Genomic DNA, 22,881 nt, shown 5'->3' on the forward strand with positions numbered 1-22,881 from the left:
AACAGGAAACATTGGGGCTGCTGGTGCACATTTTGACTTTTTTGTTTTTGTTTTTGAACTCGTTTCATCTGTCTCAGTCTCAGGGCATTTTAAGGGTATTTCTGCTCCATTCAGCCCTTCAAGTCGCCTCTGGTCACTCTTCCCTCTGCACGTATCCCCCTTTTTTCTTTCTCCCTCTTGTCTTCCGCTGGCTTCCCCCCACCCGACCCCAATCACTTCATGGGGAGGGGGCCACATCCAGGGAACCACGGAAACGTGCTATGTGTCACCTCGGGCATGTGCTTCTGTGGAGCCTGGCTTCCGTGCACCTGCCTCCCCACCAACCCCACATTTATCCCCCACACCCCTCAGTCATGGTGGTTAGACAGGAAGCAAAGTGGTCTCTGCACCGTGGGACCTGCTGCAACTGGGCCAGCTGGAGGGGCTCCCACTGTCCTGCTGCTGACACACAGGGGTGACGTGGCTGTGAGCAGAAGTTGTTCTTCCCTGCTGGGTCACAGCGGACCTGGAGGGGCCCTCATTGCTTTACCCACTGGAATGCTGAGGCTGACAGAGGAGCAGGGATGCCTTCAACAAACAGAAGGAAGGGGTGAGGAGTTCTGGGTCCACGCTGTGGCTGAGTCCCAACCCAGCTCCTCCCTGGCTGTCTCAAAAACGAAGCAGGTGCTGAGTGCGGTGGCTCACACCTCTAATCCCAGAACTTTGGGAGGCCAGGGTGGGCGGATCACCTGAGGTTAGGAGTTTGAGACCAGGCTGGCCAACATGGCGAAACCATGTCTCTACTAAAAATACAAAAGTTAGCCAGGCATGGTGGCTCATGCCTGTCATCCCAGCTATTTGGGAGGCTGAGGCAGGAGAATTGCTTGAACCCAGGAGGCAGAGGTTGCAGTGAGCTGAGATCACACCAATGCACTCCAGCCTGCCCAACAAGAATGAAATTTGGTCTCAAAAAAACAAACAAACAAACAAAAAAAAACGCAGCAGGCAGGAGGCTGGAAACTGTGGTCGTTTTGTGTATGGGATCTTTAGGAAAGGCTGCTGCCTGCTGGTGCCCCTTGGTGAGTTTTCCTGGGTCCCATCTTGTCAGGGGTGAGCTCTGAGCATGGCCTGTAGTTGCTTTGGGACTGTTCTCAGGCCTTCTGGTGACAGCCCTGAACTCCATAATGTACCACTGTGGAGAGATGCCTCTTGCATTTTATGACCGAATAAACAGGTCCAGAGAGGTTCTCCATTCCCTAAACGGCCCCAGTGACGTGAGAAGGGCAGTACCTCCCATGTGCCTAGCTGCTTGCTCCGGGGAAGGGGGCCTTCCCTACTGGGCACTGCCCCTGGGTTTCTCATTCATTTCAAGGGTTCTGACACCACACCTTCAGCCAGGCCCCCATCTCCCAGGGGAAACAGGCTTAGGGGGCTGCCCTTCTGAAGTCATACAAGAAGTCTGATATGAGCTATTAGAAACTCCCCACAGCTCTCTGGGGGTTGTTTTTAAGAGGAATTAAACTGTCCAGAGAGAGATGTATAAGACTCAGCTGAGATGGGGACCAGCGTGAGAACTGAAACACTCTATTTGGAGCCTTCCAGAAAATATGCAGATTGAGGAATTCTGGAATAGAGAAGGACATTAGGCAGGAAGGTGAACCCTTCACACACCAGGTCTCCTGAATATGTGAACATCAACAGGCCCTGGGAGAGGGAGGGGCCACCTTCCTCTTCCTCTGGGCTGCACAGCTTCTGGGGAGCAGAGGTTCTCAGCCAGGGGTCTGTGAACTTGAACGGGGAACACACGGCATCGTTATTTGCACTCACCTGTAACTGAAGTTCGCGTTTGAACGTAGGCAAAAACCAGTCATATCAGCAGCACCTGTAACTTTGTCACCAACAGAAATCCAGATGTTTTCATGTCACTTTGAGGTTGCAGATACCTCAAATGTCGTTTATGCTCTTTACTACGTTTAGGTGATAGTGATTAGACCCCGGCTGGGTTTTTGTTATTTCATGTGTCCATGAGAAGAACATATGCTACCATTTCATAAGTCTGATTATTTAAAAATTGTTTGACCATTGTATTTCAATGTAACTCGATTCCTTTGCAATTCTGTGTATTTTATTTCGTGCGTTCAAAACATCATTCTGAGGAGGGGTCTGTAGACGTCAGACTGCCAAGTGGTCCTTTGGTGCAAAAAGGCTTAGGAATTCCGACTGCTGGAGCAATTAGATAGCGAATTTCTAGGTGTTACCTGACAGCTGGGAGGGCTTTGGTGTTCGGCAGGGCTGAGCGAGCATCATTGCTCTCACTTGCTGCAGACCCTGAGAAAGTGACGTTATCTCTCGGAGCCATCGTTTCCTTATGTGTGAAATAGAGATGAAGAATGACCACCTGGAAGATTGTCTCACATGAAAGTGCCTGCCTCTTCCAGCCGCTGACAGGTACTAGGAACTCCACTGTGGGTAGTAGCTGGTAGCAGTGGCACCAGCTTAGGCAAGCCCATGAGACTCAAGCAGGATTCTCCCTATTACAGAGGAAACTCCAGGCTATGTTCATTTCTTACTGTCCCTCATGTAGAAGGGTAAAGTTGGGTCATACCTGAATACTGTCTCTCATCTTTTTCTTTTGCTCTGAACAGGTAGCTCCCAGGTATCCAATATGAATCTTGGTCCATAAATTCAAGTATTTGAGAAACAAAATTTCAAATATATACTTGAAATGCATCCAATGTGTTTGAAAAATACTTGCCATGTCCACACAATGAAATATTACTCAGTCATAAAAAGGAGTAAGTATTGTTACATACTATGACATGGATGAACCTAGAAAATATGTGCTAAGTGAAACAAGCCAGATGCAAAAGACCACATATCACATGACTTCATTTATATGAAATGTCCAGGATAAGCAAACCCATAAAGACAAAAAGTAGGTGAGTGGTTGCCAGAGGATAAGGGGAGGAAGAATGGAGAGTGATTGCTAATAGGTATAGGGTTTCTTTTTGGAGGGATGAAAATGTTCTGGAATTAGATAGTTGTGATGGTCGCATACTTAGTGAGTATACTAAAAAACCACTGAAGTGTATACTTTAACATGTTGAGTTTTATGTTACATGAGTTAGAGCTCCAGAAAAAGGTAAAAATCACCACTAAACCCATGGACATTGAAAAGATAATAAAGGAATATTATGAACAACTCTATCTCCACCAATTTGATAACTTAGATGGAGTAATTTTTTATTTCTATGAAAACTCATACAAATAGAAATAAATTATCTGAGTAGACCTATATCTATTAAATAAATTGAATCAATCATTAATAATCTTTCAAAACAAAAAGTCTCAGGCCCAGATGGTTTCACTGGTGAATTCTACCAAACACTTAAAGAAAAAAATGGCTGGGCGCGGTGGCTCATGCCTGTAATCCCAGCACTTTGGGAGGTCGAGGTGGGCGGATCACCCGAGGTCAGGAGTTCAAGACCAGCCTGGCCAACATGGTGAAACCCCCGTCTCTACTAAGAATACAAAAAATTAGCTGGGGTGGTAGCAGGTACCTGTAATCCCAGCTGCTTGGGAGGTTGAGGCAGGAGAATTGCTTGAACCTGGGAGGTAGAAGTTGCAGTGAGCCAAGGTCATGCCATTGCACTCCAGCCTGGGCAAGAAGACTGAAACACTGTCTCAAAACAAAAAAAAGGAAAGAAAAGAAAAAAGAATAAATGGTGGCAACTCTGTATAGTTCATTCCAGAAAATAGAAGAAGAGGAAATGCTTTCTAACTCATTCTATGAGGCCAGCATTACCTAATACCAAAACCAGACAAAAATACTACAAGAAAGGAAAACTACAGATCAATATATTTCATGAATATAGATGTGAAAATCCTCAACAAAACATTAGCAAATTGAATCCAACAATATATGAAAAGAATTATAGATCACAGCCAAGAGGGATTTATTCTGGAGATGAAAGGCTGATTCAATATATGAAAGTCAGTTAATGTAGTCTACTATATTAACAGGCTGAAGAAGAAAAATCATAAAAATAGACACAGAGGAAGCATTTGACAAGATCCAATACTCATTTATGATAAAAATTCTCAGCACACTAGAAATAGAGAGGAACTTCTTGAACTTGATAAAATACATATACAGAAAACTTACAGCTAACATTATGGTGAGAAACTAGATGCTTTCCCGTTAAGACTGGGACCAACGCAAAGATGTCTTCACTTACCACTCATATTTAACATCATACTGGAAGCCCTACCTAACGCAAAAATGTAACAAAAGGAGATGAGAGGCATACAGATTAGGAAGGAAGTTTTTGTTCATCAATAACATGATTGTTTATGTATAAAATCCCAAAGACTCAACCATGACAAATAACAACATTCCTGGAACTAAGCAATTATAGTAAGGTTGCTGAATGCAAGATTAATACACAAAAGTCAAGTGCTTGCCTATATACCAGCCATGAACAATTGGAATTTGAAATTAAAAATGCAATACCATTTACATTAGCACCAAAAAATGAAATAATCAAATATGAGTCTAACACAATATGTACAAGATTTATATGAGAAAACAACAAAAGTGATGAAAAAATCTACAAAAATCTAAACAAATGGAGAGGTATTCCATGTTCATGTATAGGAAGACTCACTATTGCTAAGGCGTTAGTTCTTCCAGCTTTATAGACGTGATGCAACCTCAATTAAGACTCCAATAAATTACTTTTTGAATATTGACAAACTCATTCTAACACTTACACGAAAAGAAAAAGACCTAGACAACGCAATATTGAAGAAGAGCAAAGGCAGAAGGCTGACATTACTAACTTACTAAGACTTACTAACAAGACTTTTAAGACTTACTATAAAGGCACATCCATACAATGGAATATTATTTAGTTGGAAAAAAGAAATGAGCTATCAAGTCATGAAAAAACATGGTAGAACCTTGAGTACATGCATATTGCTAAATGAAAGACGCCAATCTGAAAAAAACTACATGCTGTATAATTCCAACTGTGTCATGGAATTATACAGCATGAATAATTTGCCTAGAAAAGGCAGAACTGTGGAGACAGTAAAAAGAAGGCTGCCAGATGTTGCGTGGAGTAGGATGAATAGATGGAGTATAGGGGATTTTTTGAGCAGTGAAAATATTCTGTGATACTGTAATGTGTATTGACATTATATGTTTGGAAAAACCCATAGAATTGTACAACACAGAGTGCACCCTAATGCATACTGTGGACTTCAGTTAATACTGTTGTATCAATATTGGTTTATCGGTTGTAACGAATGTACTACACTAATGGAAGATATTAATAATAGAGGAAACCGTGGGTGGGAGGGGAAGGAGAGGGAGTATGTAGGAACTCGCTGTACTTTCTGTTTAATATTTCTATAAACCTAAAACTACTTTAAGAATTAAAGTCTATAAAAGAAAAGGAAATAACCACCTGTTTCTTACATTGACTGAACTCCAATGCTGAGCCCCATCCTGCCAGGAGCTGTCCAGGAGCTCCAAGCTGTTCATTTTCCTGCCACAAACCTTCCTCAAGGTGGTTGCGTTCTAGGTTAGCATGGGGATAGCATGAGGGGAGGGCACAATGTACATAAATAAATAAATTAATGGAAACATCAATTCTCCTGTATTTGTACTCGGAGGTCTTAGGAACAGCTCCCAGGAAGCCTGGGTTCTGACCTGCATCTCTTCCTTTGGCCTCTGGCAGAGGAAACACGGAAGGAAGCAGGTCTGCCAGGCAACCTGCCCACACTGTGGGTGGCCAGAAACGACTCATTCAACACCTCCGAGGGCTGACTCACTGCAACCTTGCAATAGACGTGATTTCCCCTTGAAGCCTGAGGAATATCCCCTATTGCTCATAAGGTCATAACATCATGGGCACATATTTGGGTAGGGCTTTGGTTTGCTCGCTCGTGTAACTTTCCAGGGAGAATGGACCTAGACCCTGTGCCAGGCACTGGGGTTAGAACCATTCTGGTAGATGGGGAAACTGACGTCAGAGCTGAAAGCCCAGTAGAGGAAATGGGCATAGTAATAACGCAGGCACAGTGGAAGCAGAGAGGCTCTGGGAGCTAAAAGGGTGGGGGTGAGCATCCAGCCAAGCCTGAGGGTCAGAAGGTCTTCCCTGAAGAAGTGACCTAGAAATGGAAGACAGAAGAATGCGTATTAGGATCCACATTAGAAGCAGGAAAAGGTGGGGAAAATGTTTCAGGCAGAGGCAGCATATGCAGGAAGAAGTTTATCATGGAGGGGAAAGGTAAAGGTATGAGACTGGCCAAGGAAGGGGGGCACTGACCTCCTGGGGTCTAGTGACCCATGTTAGGGGCTTGAGCTTTGACTCAAAGCAGTCAAAACCCATAGGAAAGGTTTTGGAGGGCTGGGAGAGAATGGTGTAATCAGATATGCTTTCTCAGAGACAACTGTGCATAGAACGTGTGCTGTGGTTCTATTTATGTTAAACAAAAAACCCATGATATGACTTTTGTGTTGATACATTGAGCTACTTGTGCTTAAGGCATCAGTACCGATTGTCTTGATTACTGTAGCCTTAGAGCAAATCTTAAAATGAGATAGAATGAGTCGTAAAACTGTCCTTTTCCCAAACTGGGTTAGCTATTTTAAGTCTTTGGTATTTCCACATACATTTTAAAATGTTTATCCATTTCTACTTTTTAAAGTTTGCTGAGCTATTGACTGTGATCATATTGAATCCATAGATCAACCTGGAGGAAAACTGACATATTATCCATACTGAGTCTTCTGACTCATAAATATGGCATATCTCTCCACTTATTCTTTGATCTATCTTAGCAATGTCTTGTAGTTTTAATGTAATTTAATCTTAGCAATGTCTTGTAGATGGGGATTTTGGACATTCTTTGGTAAATTTATCCCTTAGAATTTTGTTTTTTTGATGCTATTATGAATGGTGTTTCTAAAAACTTCACTTTCTAATTGGTAGTTACTAACATATAGAAGTACAATTGACTCATGCCTGTAATCCCAGCACTTTGGGAGGCCGAGGTGGGCGGATCACGAAGTCAGAAGATCGAGACCATCCTGGCTGACATGGTGAAACCCCAACTCTACTAAAAATACAAAAAATTTGTTGGGCATAGTGGCATGCACCTGTAGTCCCAGCTGCTTGACAGGCTGAGGCAGGAGAATCACTTGAACCGGGGAGGCGGAGGCTGCAGTGAGCTAAGACCATGCCATTGCATTCCAGCCTGGATGACAGAGTGAGATTCCATCTCAAAAAAAAAAAAAAAAAAAGTACAATTGATTTTTAAATACTGACGTATTCTGTAACCTTGATAAATTCACTTATGGTAGTTTTTAATAGATTCTTTAGGATTTTCTACATATACAGTCATGTTATCTGAGAATAAGATATGTACGTGTTTTTGCCTTGCCTTATGGCGATGGCTATGACCTCCAGTACAATGTTGAATGGAAGTGGTGACAAACAGACGTCCTTGCTTTGTTCCCAATAGTAGGTGAAAAGTGTTCAGCTATCACCTTTAAGTATGATGTTAACTACTGATTTTTCATAGCTGCTCTTATCAGTTTGAGGAGTTCCCTCTTACTGAGAGTTCTTATAAACAAGGGTTGAGTTTTTTCAAATGTTTTTTGTGTATCCATGAAGTGGTTATGTGATTTTTCCCCTCTTTTTTATAAATGTGGTGAATTACATTAATTTTTGCACATTAAAACAACCTTCCAAGTACAGCATTCCAAGTGGATAAGTCCCATTTGGTCTTTTTACATATTTTTACTTATTTTAGAAAGAATTATATTTGTGTATTTCTAGACTTCATTTTTAATTATTTTGTTCAGAATTTTTGCATCTTGAAATGTAAAATGAGAGATATTGATCTGTTTTATTCTTTGTCACATTACTGTCTAATTTTGACATCAGGATTATGCTGGTTTCATCAATGAATTGGGAAGTGTTTCCTCCTTCTCTATTTTATGAAAGAATTTAAGATTGATATTATTTCTTTCTTAAAGGTCTGATAGAATAGCTATTTAAAAAACATTTTTAACCAGACTGACCAATATGGGGAAACCTCGTCTCTACTAAAACTACAAAAATTAGCCAAGTGCCTCAGTCTCTCGAATAGCTGGGACTACAGGTACATGCCACCATGCCCAGCTAGTTTTTGTGTTTTTTTAGTAGAGATGGGGTTTCACCATGTTGGCCAGGATGGTCTCAATCTCTTGACCTCATGATCCTCCTGCCTCGGCCTCCCAAAGTGCTGGGATTACAGGCATAGGCCACTGCGCCCAGCCTCTGTCTAGTAATTTTTAAATGTATTCTAGGCATTGTGGATGCCACATTCTTGAGAGTCTGGATTTTCTTGTTTTTCTTTAAAGAATTGTATTCTGGCAGGCACTTAAGTTATAGTTGGATAAGCAGGATCCCTTCAAGTGTTTCTTAAAACTTAATGGATGTCTAGATGCCAAGCATTGCCCTTCTAGGATCTCAGTTGAATGCCTGAGGTATTCAGTGATGTTCCTCCACCCTGGCTGATTGGAAATTCAATGTCTCCCAGCACTTTGCAACTTCTAGAACCTCTGCTCAACTCCAGGCTTTCCAGTAGCTGTTTCTGCCAGGCTTCACACGGTCTTACCCTGCATGCACAGCTTAGTATTCAGCTAAGGTCTTCTTGACCTCCTCTTTTTCACATTTCCCTCTTTTCCAGTTTCTTGCCCCACACATCCCAGCCATTTCTAGACTCCAAACTCCAATTTCTGGCTCCTCAACTCAGAAAGCCCTCTGTACTCTGCTTGGGTTCTACCTCTATGCTTTAAACCATGGAAGGGCCTTCCAGCAGAAAGCCAGGAAAATCAAGAGGCTCACCTTGTGTATTTCTCTTCTCTGAGGGATTACAGGCCTGTGCTTGCCTGTTGTCCAGTGTCTATAAACAGTTGCTTCAACTCTTTTGGCTCGTCCTACAATTGTTTATGGAGGGAGGCTTAGTCCAGTGCCAATTATTCCTTCACATCTAATGGTGAAAATACCCCTTCTTTGGAGTGGACTCTCAAATAGCACCTCTTTTATGAGATAAATATATTTGAGTATGATCTGTGGGATTTCAAAAAATAACGTTTTTAGAAGGATAAAGATCAGAATGTTGGCAGTGGTTATTCTAGGTAGTTTTAAAGCTTATCTTTTAACATTTTAAACTTATTTGTACAAGGCTCTTAATTTTGCATTCTTAATTAGACTGTTAAATATTGAGATAAATTGTACATTCATATGTAGTTCTATGAAACAATAAAGAGAGATTCTTTGTACCCTTTTCTCAGTTTGGGAATGTCTGCCTAGATTTCAGAAGATGTATGGAAATCCCGGATATCCAGGCAGAAGTTTGCTGTAGGGGCGGAGCACTCATGGAGAACCTCTGCTAGGACAGTGCAGAAGGGAAATGTGGGGTTGGAGTCCCCAAACAGAGTCCCTACAGGGGCACTGCCTGATGGACCTGTGAGAAGAGGGCCAGTGTCCTCCAGACCCCAGAATGGCAAATCCCCCGACAGCTTGCCCTGTGTGCCTGGAAAACCTGTAGACACTCAACGCCAGCCCATGAAAGCATCTGGGAGGGAGTCTGTACCCTGCAAAGCCACAGGGGCAGAGCTGCCCAAGACCATAGGAGCCTACCTCTTGCATCAGCGTGAGCCAGTTGTGAGACATGGTGTCAAAGGGGATCATTTTGGAGCTTTAAGATTTGACTGCCCTGCTGGATTTTGGACTTGCACAGGACCTGTAACCCCTTTGTTTTGGCCAATTTCCCCTGTTTGGAATGGCTGTATTTACCCAATGACTGTACCCTCATTGTATCTAGTAAGTAACGGACTTGCTTTTGATTTTACAGGCTCATAGGTGGAAGGGACTTGCCTTGTCTCAGATAAGACTTTGGACTGTGGACTTTTGAATTAAATCTGAAATGAGTTAAGACTTTGGGGGACTGTTGGGAAGGCATGTTTGGTTTCAAAGTGTGAGGACATGAGATTTGGAGGGGTCAGAGCAGAATGGTATGGTTTGGCTCTGTGTCCCCATCCAAATCTCATCCTGAATTGTACTCCCATATATCCCACATGTTGTAGAGGGGGGACCTGGTGGGACACAATTTGAATCATGGGGGTGGTTTTCCCCATACTGTTCTCGAGGTATTAAGTCTCACGAGATCTGATGGTTCTATCAGGGGTTTCTGCTTTTGCATCTTCCTCATTTTCTCTGGCCACTGCCATGTATGACATGCCTTTTGCCTCCTGCCATGATTCTGAGGCCTCCCCAGCCATGTGGAACTGCAAGTCCAATTAAACCTCTTTTTCTCCACACCAGTCTCAAGTATGTCTTTAGCAGCAGCAGAAAAATTGACTAATACAGGTGGTTTTTCTTTTGACATAGATAGAGACTTTTTTTTTTCAAACTGGAAGCCCCTTAGGGTTCTTTTGGTCACTATGACAGCGAATGAACTTGTGCTAGGTAAAGAAAAACAAAAAGGAACTTAACAGAAGGATTCTGGGGCATCTCATAAACCCAAGTCTTGAGCAAAGCTTCCCAAAGGAGTTGCCTCTCTGCCACTTCTTCTCTCTCCTCAGCCCTTTCCGTTTGGTATTCTCCCTGCACTTGTTCCTTCATGCTCACCCAAACCCTCCACGTCACCAGATGCAGTGGCCACTTCTCTGCCCTCATGTTGTAGATCTTGCAGCAGCATTCCCCACTCCCTCCTTGAAACACACTTGTTTTGGATCCTGGGACATCGTGTTCTCTTCCTGTTCATGAGCTGCATCTTCTCAGTGTTCCTTTGGTGATTCTTCCAGTGCCACCTCTTAACACTGGAGGTGTTCTCTCCACACTTCTCTCTTCACATGGTTCACAGCCTCAGTGACCATGGTACCATGTGAACTCCCAAATAGAGAGCTATAGCCCAGACCTCTCCACTGGGGTCAGATGGGGATAGAACTCGGACAAAGAAGGACTCTTGTTTTCCACTCCCAAATTATCCTCTCCTCAAACTTCTCCATCTCAGTGAATGTGTTGCATCAGTCTGCATTAAAGGAAAAGACAAAAGGGATGAAGTATCCAAGGAAAAAGTGCACACCCACTTGGGGACCAAACTGTACTCAGCCATGATGCAAGGTGTACCCACTTATTGTAGAGACTTTTGGCTCGAGCTTCAGCCTGGATTTTCTTAATCCATTTCCATCTGACTTAGACATAAGGTCAGTCCCTGATTCTGGCCTGTCAGAGTTGGTTTCTGTTTGGATTGTATGCATGTGTGTTCATTTTTTCCTCTATCTCTCTATTTATCTCTCTATCTGGTATATTTGGTGAGAAGTTGGGAGAGACTGCATCAGTGCCTGATGCCCTAATGTCATAGCAAATGGTCCCTTAGAGTTCTAGAGTGTTCTAGACTGGGCTAAATGGGACTCTTGAAATCAGTGTTTGTTTCACAAAAAGTTGTAAAAACCACACCTGGCCAAGTATTGGGAGGAGCGTCTAATTTCAGTTCTGTTCACAAACCCTGGTGAGTATTTGTTTTCTTGTTAGAGAGGTTTCACTCTAAAGCATACTCATGAATGGGATGGAGGGGGAGAAGGTGAGATATTTTTCTTGCATAATTGGGCAAGAGTTTAAAGAGAGTAAAAAGGAGACCAGAAAAGATGGTTGTGCCCATGTCTGAGAACAATTGCCTGCTGTTGGGTTAATAGAGAGAAGACAGGGTGGTAAACGGTTTATCACTCTGGAAGAGAAAAAAAGCTGTGCAAGGGAAAAGATAATGGATTGGACCAGTTTATCCCAAACTAATTCTGATAGTAAAGTATCTAGAAGTCACAGTGCTCTGGAAGGAGAAAAACCTTCCTTGTCCAAAGCTATGAAATATTCATCTCTGTCTTACAAACTAGAAATGATTCTATCTGTAGGAAATGAGCAGCCTGTGTCAGGCTGCAGGTGGCTCACACTTGCAGGGATTACAGGTGGCTCATGCCTGTAATCCCAGCACTTTGGGAGGCTGAGGTCAGCAGATTGCTTGAGCTCAGGAGTTCAAGATCAGCTTGGCAACATGGTGAAACCCTATGTCTATAAAAACAAATTAAAAATTAGCCAGGCATTGTGGCGTGTGCCTGTAGTTCCAGCTATTTGAGAGACTGAGGCAGGAGGATCACTTAAGCCTAGGAGGTCAAGGCTGCAGTGAGCTATGGTCACACCAGTGCACTCCAGCCTGGGAAGCAGAGCAAGACCCTGTCTTTAAGGAAAAGAAAATGAGCAGCCTGCAACAAATGCAATTTGTCACAGTTGCAATTTTTTTCCACATCCAGAAAAGCCAGAAAGCTGCCAATATATGTGCAATTGGCCCTTCTTGAGTTTTTACAATTACATTCATTTGCTGCTTTATTCTCCTATAAGCATTTGCTGACAATTAAGAAGGGCTCCCAGTTCAAAGGTGGCAGGATTAAAGAGTCTCCAGTGTGAGTGCCCACGGTTTAGCCCAGGCACCCAAAGAATTCGGTTGCTGCCTGGAGTTTATGCCTTGGTTTATTGTTATGGTTTTCCTCTGGTTCCCCATCTTGGCAGTAATTTCAGTTTTCCCATCCCTGGCTCCATTATAGCTACCCTTACTTGCATGGAGAAGCTGAATTGCCTAGCGTGTACTTCATTTACCAGCTGAGAGAATGCTCTATACCTCAGTCTCCTCATCTGTAAAATGGGGGTAAAGAGTGTCTACCTCACATAGATAAGGAGTGTCTACCTCACATAGATTTAATGACTTCATAGAAAACACCTACAACAGTGCCTTTCACATAGTAAGCTTTTGATTTCTATTGGATGCTATTATAAAAATTATTATATGCAAAGGTGATATTATACATCCTGTTGTCTTTTCAGCACTCTACCTGGGTAGAGTGCACCAGAGAGACCTTAGTTCAAATCCTCTCTGCACTATCCGTGTGTCCTTGGCGAAGGCTTTTAGCCAATAGGAGCAGAACTTCCTCATCTTTGCAAGTCCAGAGTGTTCTACAGCAGCTCAAAATAAATGAGATCATGTGCTTCAAGCCCTAAGCACAGTATCTGGCCCAGGGTCAGTGCTGTGTACACGTTAGCATCTTTCTCCTTCCCCTCCTTCATCCTCATTCCATTTCTTCTTGGCCTTGGCCACAACTGTGGTCTTCCTGAGCATTCCTGTGCCCCTTCCTTGGTAGAGAAGGGCTTGAGCACAGTTGGGGAGTAGGCAGTCTTGTCTCTGCTTCTTCAGTGGTTCTTTCTTTTCACATACATTTACTTCATCTTCTGCCCTCCCTGCACCTCCACACCATGTCCACCTGCCTTTTTTCATTTCCTCCCTCTCCTGGCCCCGGAGTCCTCCTCCTGCCCACTGGCTGCCATCACTGCTGTAACAGACTCCCCTGGTGGCCAAATCATCCTCCAAGAGTCTTACATCTTGAAAACTAAGCTAGGACAGGGAAGTGAACAGCTCAAACCCAAGGGGAATGAATCACTAACAGTGGAAACTCAGGCAATTTTTACGCAAGTCATCTTCCCTGGAAGCCTCAAATTACAACACTAAGACGAAACAGTACACTCAGTCCTTTACGTGTATAGAAAACAGTAGAAATGACTTCCTATGAACACGACATAGGAAAGAACACGGGCTTGGAGAGTTAGGCCAACTTTGCACGGACTTCAAACTCAGGAATTGTGACCATAGGAACTTGAGTGAAGAAATGACTTACCCTCCCTGAGCTGCAGGAAATGTGAATGATTATGATAACGTCACAGGGTAATTGTGATGATCAAACTAAGTAATGAAGTGAAAATGCGCAACGTCGTGCCTGACACATATCAATAATTACCTTCCTCCGTTTCTTCTTTCCCCCCCTCCCTTCTCTCCCACCATCCCACCCTCCCTCCTTCCCTCCTTCCTTCTTATTCTCCAGGTTGAAACTTATGGAGAATTAACAAATTGGGTGGTTTGTTTTTGTTGTTGAGTTAAATAGGAATTCTTTATATATTCAGGATGTTAGCCCTTAATCAGATATATAATTTGCAAATATTTTCTTCCATTCTGTGGCTTGCCTTTTCACTCTGTAGGTTGTACCCTTTGATGCACAGAGTTTTAAATTTTGATATTTAAATGTTTTTTCTTTTGTTGCCTATACTTTTGATGTTATATCCAAGAAATCTTTGACAAATCCAATGCAATGAAGCATTCCCCCAGTTTTCCTTCTAAAAGTGTTATAGTTTTAGCATTTTATATTTAGATCTTTGATCTTTTTTGAATTGATTCTTTATGATGTTGAATCTTCCTAACAACAGAATATGCATTTCCATTTACTTTTGCTTTTTTTGTGTCTCTCAAATATTTTCTTTATAAAATCTTGTATATTTTTAAAGTTTTTTAAAAAAACATTTGTATTCTTTTTGCTGCTGTTAGGGGTAGAATCTTGTTTCCCCAACATAACTTTTTTATATGCGTAGTTAGATAATATTGATTTCTATATTAATTTGTGCCCAACCACTTTACCTAACTCTGTTGTTGGGTACAGCCATTTTTCAGTTGATTATCTTGGGTTTCTGTGAATATTTTGAGGGTGAGAAATTATGAATTATGCCAGGTCTATAATTGGCAAAGCTGTAACTCGTGAGCCAGAATGAATGACATATGACATATAAAAATTCTCAGAAAGTTCCTCACCCACACACCTGTCCTGAAATTACTCGAGATATTCGAGCTGAGCAAGAAATGAACCAAAATAAAGAACTTATAAATAGTAATGGCAGAGTACAAAACAAAACAGTGAGCAATAAAATAAATGAAACTTAAAGCCACTGTCCAAAAATACTGCTGTTATCACAGTTATTAAACTTAATGTAACTGTCAAAAAATATTTAAAGAACTATGAAGTGGTATAATATGTTTAATTCAGGCTGGGCACGGTGGTGCATGCCTGTAATCCCAACATTTTGGGAGGCCGAGACTGGTGGATCATCTGAGGTCAGGAGTTTGAGAGCAGCCTGATTAAATGGTAAAACCCCATCTCTACTAAAAGTACAAAAATTAGCCAGCTATGGTGGTGTGCGCCTGTAGTCCCAGCTACTCGGGAGGCTGAGGCAGGAGGATAGCTTGAACCCAGGAGGCGGAGGTTGCAGTGAGCCAAGATCACGCCACTGCACTCCAGCCTGGGAAACAAGAGTGAAACTCCATATCAGAAAAAAAAAAGGAAAGAGAAAAAATATTTAATACAAATATGGATCTGTATTTTAAAAGAAAACATGTTACATTAAAAGAAGGGCTTAAAATTACAGAAGTCATTGTACAAACTATATAGGAATTTGATTCTTGCTAATGAGCTTTAACATTATGATTAAAGTGAATGAAGTTGTCAGAAAACCTAAATTTGCAAAAGTGACACATTAAGTGTAATACCTGAACAGACCAATAACTCTGGAAGAAATTTGAAATCAAAGGATTCTAAAAATAGCCTTGAGGGGAGCAGCTGAGGTCACTCACTGCTGGGCAGCAAGAAGAGTGTGATCCTCATCTAAGCAGGAAGATGCATGATTACCCTCATTCCAGGCTCAGATTCCACTTACAGATTTACTGCTGTCTAATTCGGGAAAGTTCCTTCACCACTCAGAGCCTCTATTTTCTTATCTGTAGAGTGGGAGTGTTGTACTAAATGGTACCAAAGGTGCCTTCCCAGTCTTCGAGTCAAATGTGTGTGTGTGTATGCGTGTGTGTGTGTACATACATGTGTGCATTTTGTGTAAAACAAAAAGCATGACTTTCCAAGCCTGTGTATCAGAATCATGCAGGAGGTGTTTTATTTCTTGGCCTAGTCCCGAAGACATTAAGAATTGGGCAGCAAAGATGTGTGTGTGTTAAGAAAGCACTCTGGGCTGGGCATGGTGGCTCATGCCTGTAATCCCATCACTTTGGGAGGCCGAGGCAGGCAGCTCACTTGAGGTCAGGAGTTCAACACCAGCCTTGCCAACATGGTGAAACCCTGTCTCTACTAAAAACAGAAAAATTAGCCTGGTGTGGTGGCACATGCCTGTAATTTCAGGTACTTGAGAGCCAGGAGAATCACTGGAACCTGGGAGGCAGAGGTTACAGTGAGCTGAGATTGTTCCATTGCACTCCAGCCTGGGCAAAAACGTCAGACTCTCAAGAAAGAAAAAGAGAGAAAGGGAGGGAGGGAGGGAGGGAAGGAAGGAGAAAGATAAGAAAAGAAAGAAAAGAAAAGAAAAGAAGGAAAGGAAAAGAAAAGAAAAAAGAAAGAAAAGAAGAAAAGAAAAGAGAAAAGAAAAGAAAGAACTCTCATAGCTCAGCCTGGGCAAAAGAGCAAGACTCTGTCAAAGAAAGAAAGAAAGGATGGAAGGAAGGAAAGACAGAAGGAGGGATGGAAGGAAGGAAGGAGGGAGAGTAGGAGGGAGGGAAAGAAGGAAGGAGGGAGGGAGGGAAGGAAGGAAAGAAGGAAGGAAAGAAGGACTCTGATAGCTAACAGATAACATATACTGAACGCTTATTATGCACAAGGAATGATTCTACACACTTGCCTATGTTAACTCATTGTGCTTAACCTTGAGCTCTTTCAGACCCCAAGCATACACATGGTGTGCCCTGTCCTTTTAGGTGACACCAACACAGTATGACACTAAATGCAAAACTGGGCATGGACATCTGGTAACATTTGGTCATGAGGTAGTCATCAAGATGTTCCAAAATATATTAACTATAAACTTAATCTAGACTGACATTAAATCCCCCGCAGAGCCCCAGAAATTCTCAGCCCCAGTTTAGGAACTTCAGGTTGGGGGATTTTGAGGCAGCCAGCCTTGCACTGGTCCACTGTGTCTACACAAGAAATAGCAATGTTAAAGAAGTTCACGTAAGGCAGTGAATCATTCAATAACTGCCTGGAAAGATACAGTAAGGGCATGAGGCCATGTAAAAATATAAAGGATCTTACAGCCATGTCTACCATTCATGCAGCTTCCTCTAATTAACAGCTTACATAAACATGGTGCAGTTATCAAAACCAGGAAATGATCACTAACAGAGTCCTATTAACTAAACAACAGACCTCATTTGAATCTTAGCATATTTCCCCCCAATGTTCTCTTTCTGTTCCACAATTCAGTACAGGATCCCACATTGTGTTTAGCCTTTATGTCTCCTTAGTCTCTTCCAATCTGTGATAGTTCCTCTGTCTTTCCTTATTTTCAATGACCTGAACACTTTGGTGAGTACTCACCATAGAAAATGTCTCCCAGCTGGGTTTTGAAGGGTGTTTTCTCATGATTAGGTTGTGGTTATGTGTTTTTGGCAAAAACCCCACAGAAGCAATGTTGTGTCCTTCCCTTCCCATTGCATCACAGCAGGGGACTCACGATGGTAATATGGTTTATTGCTGGTCATGTTAACCTTGATCATATGGTTAAGGTGGTGTCTGCTGGGTTTCTCCACTGTGCAGTTGTTGTTTTCCCCTTTATAAGTGGTAATTATTTGGGAGAAAATACTTTGAGACTAAACAAATATCCTGTTTCTCCACAGATTTTCACCAACAGATTTTTAGCATCCATCAGTGGTTCTTGCCTGCAACAATTATTAGCATGGTGTTTGCCTAGTGGCAATTTTCTATTTCTCTCATTCCTCTCACATTTATTAATTGGAATTCTTTCATAAAGAAGGCCTGTCATTTCTCCTCCATTTACGTTTTTATTCAATTATCTATAACATTTAATTATCCATAGACTCATGGGTATTTGTTTTTTCTATGAGTTATAATTCATCACTTTCTTTGTTCATTCAAGTTGTCCTAGCTGTGGCCATTGGAAGCTCCTTCAGGTTAGTCCCTATGTCCTTTTGACACTCCCCATCGTTTTTCAACTATTGGCTTATTTTCGAGCACTTCTTGATGTGCTGGGTTTATTTTATGTATTTCCTGTTTCAGTCCTAGGATCAGCCATGTCTCTAAGGAGCTCTGGCTCCTTTTATCAGAGAATGGTATTTAGAAAGCAAGATCTGGGCACTAGGTGTGCTTGTTGCTACTGGGATGTCATTGCCTCTGGGCTTTCTCTGTAGACAGCTAGAAAATGCATGTATGTGTATTGATCCAAGCACATACATCTTTTGAAATTTTTTCTATATATATCTATCTGTATATACATTAAAAACCATGAATTCTGGCTGGGTGCCATGGCTCATGCCTGTAATCCCAGCACTTTGGGAGGCCAAGGTGGGTGGATCATGAGGTCAGGAGATTGAGACCATCCTGGCTAACGTGGTGAAACCCCATCTCTACTAAAAATACAAAAAATTAGCTGGGTGTGGTGGCAGGCACCTGTAGTCCCAGCTACTCAGGAGGCTGAGGCAAAAGAATCACTTGAACCTGGTAGGCAGAGGTTGAAGTGAGCCAAAATTGCACCACTGCACTCCAACCTGGGCAACAGAGTGAGACTCCATCTCAACAAAACAAAACAAAACAAAAAAACCATGAGTTCATACTGATTCTTTCAAGTCTGCTCCAACTCCACAAGGCTCATTCCAGCCCTTCCCCTTCCTTATTTGTCACTTCTTTCTTTAATTCTCATTATCTATGGTTTATTCACTTATTTGTCTAATCCTAATGTACAAATAAAGAACTTTCAGATATTTTTTATTTCTTTATTCTTTTGACATGGAGTCTTGCTCTGTCACCCAGGCTGGAGTGCAGTGGTACAATCTTAGCTCACTGCAACCTCCATCTCCTGTGTACAAACATTTCTTCTGTCTCAGCCAACGAAGTTGCTGGGACTACAGGTGCCTGCCACCACGCACAGCTGATTTTTGTATTTTTAGTAGAGACAGGGTTTCACCACATTGGTTAGGCCAGTCTTGAGCTCCTGACCTCAGGTGATCCACCCGCCTTAGCCTCCCAAAGTGCTGGGATTACAGGTGTGAGCCACCATGCCTGGCCCTGAACTTTTAGAATTTTAAATTCACATTCATATGAGAAACATATCTAATAACTGGAAAACAGTATTTGCCTGTAGTTTTCATTTTTGCCTTTGACCAGTATCCAGTCAAAGTACCATTTTACTAAGTTACTTAGGTTAGTTCTTTCATTCCCTAACCCCCTCAACGTGGTTACGTTAGTCATTGATTATATGGTTGTGATTGCTTGTCTCCCATTTTTGGTCCCGTGCCCCCAAATCCTGGTTGATTTTGATTATTCGTTCAATTTTGAGTATGTAAAATATCGCCACGTTTCTCAGCATTAAGGTTCTACGCACAGATAATCCTCAAAGAATGGCTGCTCCTCCCTCATCTCCAGTTTCATTCCTTGATCCAATCTACCCTTTCCTCACCTCCACCTCCCATAGTAACCAATCTCCTTAATTTCTGATGTATCCTTCCTGTGTTGCAAAGAATTCTTTTACTTAGGTCACAGTGGAGATTCTGCCTTCCGAAGGCATGAGGAAGGGAGTGGGGCAGCGTAGGGAGAGTCGAGGTTCGAAGGATAGGAAGCGGAGAGGGAGGAGTCATCCAGGATGGAAGCAGGCGGGGTCAGCCCAGGACTGCATGCCTTGGTGCTTTTCTTACTTAAAGCATGGGCCTGGAATATTCCATAACACCAGGAAAGCAGTGTGTAGAGCCAGCCAGCTAACTTTTGGAGGCCCCCTGCATATGAGATGCAGGCCTTCTAAATTGTCCCTTCATCACTGTTTAGAAACCCCCAAGAGGCTCTCCTCCATGCCCCATGATGGGCTGCCTTGGGAAGCTGGACCCAGGCAGACACAACCCCTCTTCTGAGCAGCCCTGCACCAAAGGAAAGGTGAGCTCTCCACATCATGGTGCCCTATCAACATGGGAAGAAAAGGTAGAAGCTGGACTGGCTCTCTGTGCCCTCTGGAGTGCCGCCGACCCACCCCAACTCCAGGCCTTTCTGCCCCGTGCAGGGTCCCCAGCAAGGACTCCAAGTCCTTTTCGCTGGCTCAGAAGAGGAACTTGGAGATGGGGGAAGGCCCGGCTGTTGGATATTTCAACACCACCTTACCACTGGCAGGGAAATTGCGGGGGGTTGAGGGGGACGACATTCCCGGAATTTTACAATGGGAGCTCCTCCCATCAAGATAGGGAGAGGGCTTGGGAGGGCAATGCCAGGGAAGCCAGGCCCTGCTTGCCCAGCTTTTGAAAAAAGGCTTCATGCTGGGGAAGGGGGATGCCACTGTCTTCTCCCCTCACCTCTGCCCCAAAGCCATGGGCTTCTGCTGACAAGTCATAAGAAACAGCTGAATGATTGACTCAGACGGAAATGAGCATGCCACAGGGCTGGGTGGTGAGCCTGGTATGCTGGGTTAACCCCCAGGGCAGCTCAGCTGAGGATCCCTTGGCTGGGCTCCCTCTCTCCTTCTCTCAGGCTCCCAAGGCCTAGTGACTCAGGCAAGTCCTGCCTCTGAGAAGAACTTGGGGCAGGCGCGAGAAAGCCTTGGAATGACAGGGAGGCAGGCACACCAGAATTCCACCCAGTGTCTGAGGATACCATGCCATTCCATGGAGAAGACTTTGATGTGTCCCTTGAACAAGGTTGGGCAGGGAGGGGGCACACTGAGGCCAGGAGATGGGACAGTCACAGGCGGACCCCAAGATGAGAAGGAGAAGCCATGGGCCAGCAGGCATTGGGTGGGGTGTTCTAGCAGCAACCCCATGACACTGGGTTCTGCCCCTTTAAGGACAGGAGTGTGCAGAAGTGGCATTGGCTGAGAACGTTCATTTGCATCTTGCGTTTGCATCCATGACGGTGTGGGATGCATAGGGCAGGGTGACTCATTCCTGCTTCTGGCATAGCCGGCTTGGCCTTTGCAGCAGGGGGTGAGTAGAGGGGTCTTAAAACCCAGGTCACATGGTTCAGCCTGTGCTCCAGGCTAGAGACGCCTGGGCGCTGTGAGCCACCACGGTCATCACTGGTGTACTGAGGGAGTGTTGCTTTGTGTCCCCTCTGGCACACACTCCTGTGAGCCCTGGCCCTTTCTCTGGAGAATGCAGGGCTGTGCAGGGCAGCTGGTGTAGGGGCAGATGTGGTGGGGCTCAGAATCCCCCGCAACTGAGAGTCTAGACCTCTTTTTTTTTTTTTTTTTTTTTTTAGACAGAGTCTTATTCTGTCACCCAGGCAGGAGTGCAGTGGTGTGATCTTGGCTCACTGCAACCTCCGCCTCTCCGGTTCAAGCCATTCTCTGCCTCAGCCTCCCGAGTAGCTGTGATTACAGGTGTGCACCACCACGCCCAACTAATTTTTTGTATTTTTAGTAGAGATGGGGTTTTCCCATGTTGGCCAGGCTGGTCTCAAACTCCTGACCTCAGGTGATCCACCTGCCTCAGCTTCCAAGTGCTGGGATTACAGACATGAGCCACTGTGCCCAGCCTACCTCTAAATGCAAAATCATGTGAATCAAGTCTTCACTTGTTGGGGTAGAAACATGAATTAGTTTTATTTTTCTTCCAGTAACTGCCTCTGACTATGCTGAGGGGCAATGTAATCTAGTGGTTAAAATCCCAGACTCCTTGGGTTTATACCCTGGCTTTGCCATCTCCTACCTGGGTGACTTTAGGCAAGTTGTTTAACTTCTCTGTGCCACCAATTTCCCATCTTCAACCTACTCCATCCAGCTTTCTGCAAAATTGGTCTAGCCTTCAGCCTCTTAATGATAGGTTTCCCTCACCTTGCTGGTGGCCGCTCTAGAGAAGGCTCAAGCCAAGCTTTTGTTCCACCCCTCACCCTGATCTGGAGCCCAAGCCTTTGACTTGCACAACAGTGGGTCTGCAAGCTGCGCCTTCTGCCCCTTGTCTCAGCCCTGCCATGGCTCACAGGAAGCACAGGACCAGGCCAATGAGTTTGCTGGCTGAGTAGATAGTGACCCGATGAGCAAAGGGCAGCCCCCTCACCTTGGGTCATCCCAGTCTGTGTCAGGACTTCTCTGAAAGCCCTCTGCCCTCTGCTTTGGGGAGAGAAGGAAGAGCCTTCCGGAACAGCTGATGACCCGTTCTCTCTTCCCGATCTTATCATGAGAGGGAAGGGCGGGTCGCTGCGCTGGTTCTGGACTGACACCTCCCTGCAAGCCCACCTGGGGTGGTTGTGCCCATATCCCTGACAATACTCTGTGGCTCTCAGAACTTTAGAATGCAGAGCATTGAGCACCTTTTGTCCCTAGAATTGGGTCTCAGCCACAATTTGAGAATAAAAAGTCCTCCCGGCTCCCCTTGTCTGTTTATACCAGTGACAGCTCTCTCCCGCCTGCCTTGATCAAGCCCCTTGTCCTCACTGGGCCTCAGCTTCCTCTTCTGTAAAATGAGGGACTTGTTGGGGAGGCCTCTGAGCGCCCTCCGGAAACATGCCCTGGGGGTAATCTGGGAGAAATCAGCCTGTGAGGACAAAGGGTCACTGATGACATCTGGGCCAGCCATTTATGCCCCAGACTCATCCATGTGAAGGTGCCTGGTGTTCTGGCTCCTCCGGCAGGTGCCTTTAGCCCTGAGCTGGAATAGGACCCACCTCCAGAGGATCTTGTGGTTGGGCTGCCATGGGAGGCAGAAAGGTGCCGCTCATCACAGGTGTCAGTCCCCATGGATGCTCACCCATGCCAGGTACTGGTACAATCCCGGGTCAGGGAGGGCTCTGCCCAGTCTGGCTCAGGGTCAGTGGACTCGCCACCTGGGCTACCTGTGGAGGTGTTAAACAGAAGACCAAAGGCAACATAACAGTCACATGGAAGGGCCTCAGGATGTTTTTGGGCATCCAGGTGCTGCTAATGGATACACCCAAGGTCTTGAGTCACCAGTGAAAGGTTTTCTTTTTTTTTCTTTTTACTCTTT

General features: G+C 44.0%; 1 protein-coding gene and 1 long non-coding RNA gene across 5 annotated transcripts in view; one reads left to right on the plus strand and one right to left on the minus strand.

Annotated features, from left to right (window-relative positions):
- PIK3R5 (phosphoinositide-3-kinase regulatory subunit 5) overlaps positions 1–22,881 on the plus strand; it is an 80,964-nt gene that overhangs the window by 24,974 nt on the left and 33,109 nt on the right. The window lies entirely within an intron of this gene.
- The window catches only part of LOC108306513, a 27,893-nt gene continuing 13,287 nt past the window's right edge, over positions 8,276–22,881 (minus strand). Inside the window, exons 3-4 of one of the 2 annotated variants that reach the window (XR_005200829.1) lie at positions 10,536–11,073; positions 8,276–9,107 (exon numbers count right to left, since the gene is read on the minus strand). This is a non-coding gene — a long non-coding RNA (uncharacterized LOC108306513). Of the gene's footprint in view, positions 9,108–10,351; positions 11,074–22,881 lie in introns of those variants that run through there. The other variant, XR_001826174.2, reaches the window with a different exon arrangement.

The sequence above is a fragment of the Cebus imitator genome, unplaced genomic scaffold, assembly GCF_001604975.1.
Source record: "Cebus imitator isolate Cc_AM_T3 unplaced genomic scaffold, Cebus_imitator-1.0 Scaffold72, whole genome shotgun sequence".
NCBI classification, from domain to species: Eukaryota; Metazoa; Chordata; class Mammalia; order Primates; family Cebidae; genus Cebus; species Cebus imitator.